Genomic DNA, 5,134 nt, shown 5'->3' with positions numbered 1-5,134 from the left:
CGTTTTCGTCCAAATTTTTTATACGTAGTGTAAATTTAGCCGTTTTCGGTCGAAAATTTGAGCCCCGCACCCTGCGTTTGTGAAATTATGTATACATTTTGAGTCCGGCCCCGGTGTCTTAATCCAAGCTTCGCCACGGAATATGGTCTTTTCTTTAATGAGGTGCTCCTAGAATTACATGATATAGCATTGTTTATATAGGGAGACAAACTATGATTTATTTCTTTCTTCAAAAGTTACATGAAATAATATAAAGCGGGCCACTAAGGTGAGTGGGTGACAATATGAACACGAGTTTTACATGGTTCGGCCATGATGTGCAACCTACGTCCATGGGCAATGAATAGGGTCAGGGGCGAAGGTTAGTTAGGGCCGGGGCGGCCCGCCCCCGGTTTTTTTGCGTAGTAGTGTTAATTTACCCGTTTTCGTCCAAATTTTTTATACGTAGTGTAAATTTAGCCGTTTTTGGTCGAAAATTTGACCCCGGCCCCCTCCGTTTGTGAAATTCAGTAAACATTTTGAGTCCGGCCCCCGGTGTCTTAATCCAAGCTTCGCCACTGAATAGGGTCTTTTCTTTAATGAGGTGCTCCTAAAATTACATGATACAGCATTGCTTATATAGGGAGGCAAACTAGGGTTTATTTATTTCTCCAAAAGTTACAAGAAATAATATAAATTGGGCCACTAAGGTGAGTGGGTGGCCAGCCTGTTCAACCATTAACTCTTCAACTGCCCAACCCAAGACGAGTCGGGGTTATCCTAGTATCAAACCCAACAGTGGACTCATTTTTCTTACAACTACAAGTTATTAATTAGAGATAGAATTCATGTAACGAGTTAGAAGTTATGGTGCGTACTTTCATTGTAAACCTAGTTAAAACCAAGAAAAGATAGGTAACTTATTTGTGATACATGTTCATTATGTATTTGTCTTAACAAGTAGAGAGATAAATGGAAGTTCACATTTTATACACAATCATATAAGCTATGTTGATGGATTGGATATTCTTAATAAGCTAATAGCTAGAAGTTTTTTCTAATACAGGCAATTTTCATTTTATCTACCCCTCAACACAGAAATGCTTAGTTCATTGTTAGAACTTGTTCCATACGAGCTTGAAACTTGAGTAGTATCGTGTTCAGTCTTCCCGACATAAAATCCGGGTTCATTGGGCGAAGGTAATGGACCATCACTCCCCAGCATCAAGATCACATTAGTCATAGTCGGTCTGTCTTCTGGATGACGTTGAACACACAACAAACCAACATGGATTGACCGTAGAGCCTGAGACACATTAATTGATTCACCTAGGCACTTAGCAACTAACTCCAATGATCTGCCTTCATTATGAAGTCCCCATGCCTGTAAGAACAATAAACACCAGTCATGTGTTTCATTTTATTGCAAAAGGATCGGATAAACTACATTAAAAATGTAATCAACTTTGTTCTCATTTTCATTTGATTATTTTTTTTAAAGAAAATACCTACTTAAACATCTACTAATCGTAATCGCAGGTAATTAAGTTTTCGAGGGTACAAACAAGAAGTTTTAATTTTCGGGAATCTTCAGAGATGTTTAAAAAGATCGTGCAAATTTGGTTAGTTGTAATGGGTGAAACAAAGATAATATCCCGAAACAAATCTAAACACAGCCTTTTAGATTTCTGTATGTTACACAATTTTCCATTTCAAATTTAAAGTGCCGAAACTTACGTGTCCAATAAGGTTGTTACAATGTTCATCTTGGGCAAACCCTCTATTTTTCTTTCCACACACAATTTCCAGCATTAATATGCCAAAGCTATATACATCTGATTTTATCGAAAAGATGCCATCTCCTGCATACTCTGGCGCCATATAGCCACTATGAGGAATCAAAGCTAGTGTTAGTGATTTACTAAATCAAGTTGCATAAGGTTAAGGTAGTTGAACTCACTATGTACCAACCACTCTGTTTGTGTTTGCCTCCATCTGATTTCCTCCAAAAGTTCTAGCCATGCCAAAATCTGATATCTTCGGGTTCATATCCTTGTCAAGCAAAATGTTGCTTAGTTTGAGATCTCTATGTATGATTATGAGCCTAGAATCCCGGTGAAGATAAAGAAGCCCACGAGCAATTCCATCAATAATTCTGCAACGTGCAGGCCAATCAAGCAGTTCACTTTGAGTTTTATCTGCGAGTATTTAGAATCTTAGTTTAGGTGTTTCTGATTTGATAATTTGCATTCTTTTTTTTTATTGTTCCATTTACCAAATATGAATGAATCAAGGCCTTTGTTAGGCATATATTCATAAATCAGCATTGTTTCAGCTCCCTCTATGCAGCAACCCATTAGCTTGACCAAATTCCGATGTTGTAGTTTAGATATGGAGATGACTTCGTTCATGAACTCATGTAGTCCTTGAGAGGAAGTTTTTGATAATCGCTTCACTGCTATTTCATGTCCATCTCCAAGTATTCCCTGAAACACAACTTCCGATATAAGTATGGCACAAAAGCGTTCTACACATCCTCTGAGGCTACATATTTATGTCTTATTTCCTTTCATCATCATTATTAATGTTATTGTTGAGTAAATCAGTACCCACTTTTGATCTCAAATTATCAGGCAAGAACAAAAATAGGGTACGCCTCTAACCGAATAAGAAACATGACAAGAACGAATTGATAACGGAAACACAAACGAGCACACGATATGTAGGGTAAACCTCTCTTATTATTATAATCAAGAAGCTAGCTCAAAACTCAATTATAATAATACTTAGCCAACAAGTAATTACCAAATATAATGCCCAAATTGCAACCTCATAAACTCATTAAAATATTAATCAATTCCATATGCCCAATAGGTCCAACCCGGTAACCTACACGTGACGGGCCTATTAAGATGGAAATTACCAACAACATGTATTTATATGATCAATCTATTCAGCGATCACAATGTAATGGCTGTCCTAGATCATCTGCGACTTGTTCTCTTGTAACAATTCTGATTCAGCAACATATAATTTTAACTTACCCTATGAATCAACTTATGTATTACATGGAAGAACATGGAATCATAAAATGATACCTTGTAAACGGGTCCAAAACCACCCTCCCCAAGTTTGTTGTTCAATGAAAAGTTGTTGGTAGCTGCATGTATTGTAGACAAGCCAAACAATGGTAGCTCTAGATCTTCATCACCACTCCTATTTTCCCCATCATATCTCAGTTTGTTTCCGGATGTCCCTGTGAAGGGAATAATCACCAGTTTTAAAAGGAAACCACAACTTCTGTTAAACGAACTAGTAACACTGCAGGTACATATAATACCTTGCGGCTGTTGCTTCTTCCAATGAAAACGATAATATAAGCATATTGAAACTAGTATGATCAAAACTACAAATGCTATGGGGACAATAACTCGTACTTTTCTCCCTGCGCTTGGGCCTCTTCTACCGTTTTCCGCTGCCTCTGTGCCAAAACATAATGTCTTAATAATTAAATTGATATAATGAACATAAAAATATTGTTTTCAATTACCTAACTCAGAAGCTGACACTCGTATATAAAGAGTGTCTCCACCTTCAGCATATGTCCTGATATCAATTAGGCCACCAAACCATAGCAAACAACCACTCCCACTCCCACTCCCGGATATATTCGTATATGTGTACGCAGTACACGAACAGTTGCTTTTACATTTCCTCTCACATTCTACAAGGGTCATGGTCTGGTCATACCATGACTCCCGAGTGTCGGGTAACTTCAAATTTGAATATTTGTTGAACCCTTCTCCAGGGTCACAATCCAAAGGGATAGTGTGTCGACAACCTTGTGTCCAATCTGTAGTTTGCCACTGATCAGTAGATACGGGTTCAAACCCCTTCAAACATTCACAAACTGGGGACTTGCGAATGTTGCAGCTCCCAAATTTCTGGCACAAACCATATTGTTCACAGATATCGTTTTGTCCAGCCAGAAACGGGTTCCATTCTTGTGTTGTATCAAGCCAAAAGAAGCGCTCTAATTCACCATTTGTTTGTAACACCAGCCGCGTAATAGCTGAGGTATCAAAAGGATTATATTGGTAGTAAATTTGTGTCGTACTAATAACAAAGGTAAAGTTGAAAAAATCGTTCGGTTTCAATTGACTAATTCCACTAAATCTGACTCCATCCCATGAACCTCCTCTTAACTTCATCTTCTCGCCTTCCATGATAACCATCTGAGGGTAACCGCTCGTATCAATCCTGAAAGAAAACTCACCGGAGCCAGGATCACCCTCGGATTTCCACGACGTCATGTATCTTTCAATCCCGGTAACCAAATTCCAGCCCAGCTTCATTCCGGGAAGTAAAGTGTTTGTCATAAAGTCGAAACTTTGCCATATGGGATCTTCTTGATTGATGTCCTCACCTTCCTCGTGAATTATAAAGTTACCCGTATCTAGAAGCTGACCAATCGGATTCTTCACCGACGTGGTTGTTGAGCTCCCAGATGACCATATGGCATCGCTCGTGGTAGTGTTACGGATAATTAAAACTCCCTGAACGGTGAGAGTTAGCTCGCCCGAGGTATCCTTTAGTGGTGTGTTCCGGTTGGCTACCCATACATAGGTTCGTTTTGATACGTTTTTGTACCAAATTCCTACATAGTGGTTCGTGGAGTTACCGGGGCTAAAGAAACCAAGTTCAAAGGTTTCTTGTGCCGAAACGATGGTTTCGTTATATCTAACGGCTTGGTTTGCGGACATGGTGTTAGTGGCATAGGTAAAAGTTATTGATGTGCAAAGTGCAAGAAGTAAGCCCAAGATCATCATGGTCTTGGTCTAAAAACGCATCAAGAAATTTAGAAAGCAGCTCCAATTTTCTTTCTTTTCAACGGACAATTATGTAATTTCTACCAACTACATACACGTTTCCGTAATTCTCGCTCACACATAAATTGAACGCTTGTAAAGAAAAGTCACGTACGTCCATGTCGTCAACTACTATGTCATGGATTGTAAAGTCTTACATAATTTTTATTTCAACTATATAGAGCTATATATTTTTATAGGGTAAAGAGAACCCTTTGTAAATTGAGAACTTTGAAAACTATTTTGGACCTCTAAAAACAATTTTTAAAAAAATATTTAAAAAAATC

At 38.3% G+C, this 5,134-nt stretch overlaps 1 pseudogene across 1 annotated transcript; it reads right to left on the bottom strand.

Moving 5' to 3' along the window:
* Positions 1 to 976: 976 nt before the first annotated feature.
* LOC143537262 (G-type lectin S-receptor-like serine/threonine-protein kinase At4g27290) lies at positions 977 to 4,805 on the bottom strand (annotated as a pseudogene). The gene is made up of 6 exons (XR_013136017.1): positions 3,320 to 4,805; positions 3,078 to 3,235; positions 2,255 to 2,465; positions 1,940 to 2,177; positions 1,717 to 1,867; positions 977 to 1,363 (listed from the first exon to the last, which is right to left on the bottom strand). The product of XR_013136017.1 is annotated as a G-type lectin S-receptor-like serine/threonine-protein kinase At4g27290 (transcript).
* Between the last annotated feature and the right edge of the window lie 329 nt (positions 4,806 to 5,134).

The sequence above is a fragment of the Bidens hawaiensis genome, unplaced genomic scaffold (genome assembly GCF_021521415.1).
Source record: "Bidens hawaiensis isolate Kalapana, Puna unplaced genomic scaffold, B.hawaiensis_p1.1 tig00011152_1, whole genome shotgun sequence".
Lineage (NCBI taxonomy): Eukaryota > Viridiplantae > Streptophyta > Magnoliopsida > Asterales > Asteraceae > Bidens > Bidens hawaiensis.
The sequence above is the reverse complement of the archived record's forward strand: the minus strand, read 5'-3'. Positions and strand labels throughout refer to the sequence as shown.